The sequence below is a fragment of the Diospyros lotus genome, chromosome 9, assembly GCF_014633365.1.
Source record: "Diospyros lotus cultivar Yz01 chromosome 9, ASM1463336v1, whole genome shotgun sequence".
Taxonomy (NCBI): domain Eukaryota; kingdom Viridiplantae; phylum Streptophyta; class Magnoliopsida; order Ericales; family Ebenaceae; genus Diospyros; species Diospyros lotus.
The window spans coordinates 17,678,130-17,679,135 of NC_068346.1; positions in this window are offsets into that span (position 1 = coordinate 17,678,130).

Sequence of the window (1,006 nt, forward strand, 5' to 3'; positions counted from 1 at the left end):
ATAGAATCCTAATATTTGATTTTTATTTTTGTGATTGAATATTTGTTTAGTGATGCTCATTGCTTTTCCAATTTCAATTACATATAAAATTCAAGATTTTGAATACTTCTTTCGATCATTTTTTCATGGATTCTCATTAAATTTTGAAGCTTTTGCCTTCTTTGTTGGATTCTCATTAAATTTCTTTATTTGTCTCTTTTTGGGGATTTTGTATCAAATAGAGATTTTATGGAACGATTGCATATATATATATATAGTACCTAAAATTTTTGTTTTATTTGTTTCTAATAGTTCATCTGTTAACCTTCCTAATAAAACTCAAACAAGTCTAATTTCTTGTTGCTTGTCCATCAATCTTTCCAATAAGCTTATTGGAAGTAATTTGTTTGTTGCAGATCTAGGAATTGAGAAAATTCAAGGTTGTATTGAAAATGTTGATATTTGGAATTTTCTCTTCCTTTCTTGTTGTTTGTCCTATTCCACATTAATTTTTTTTTTTTCTGAGCGCATATTTAAGGCAATTATTTTTTGAGTATGCAATGATAGAAGTATTTAGCTTTTTTGCTCATAATCTACATTTTACCTAGTGCTATGCATAACTAGTGCTTAGTTAACGAGAACATCATCATGTTTGCATATGAAGTGAGGAACAGAAAAATGTTAGTAATGTGCCATAATACTAGATTTAGATGACATTGATTAGGGAACAAAACAATGACATACTTATTTGTTTCAAACAATTGGCCGGCACACCCTTGATTTGGCTGTTTAAACATTGGTTCTAGCGAACCTCGATTTTTCGGCCAAACTTCAAATCATCTTCAAATCAATATGAAAACTCACCAAATTCTTCAGAAATAATCTCCACAATTTGAAGAACAAAAGCCCCTTATAAAAAACCCTCGATTTTTCTCAAAACATTTGGATTACACGACTTAATTTTGAAGAAACCCTCAGCCCAACCTCAACTATTTATAGTCATTTCTGACCGTCTCTCCGGCCAATC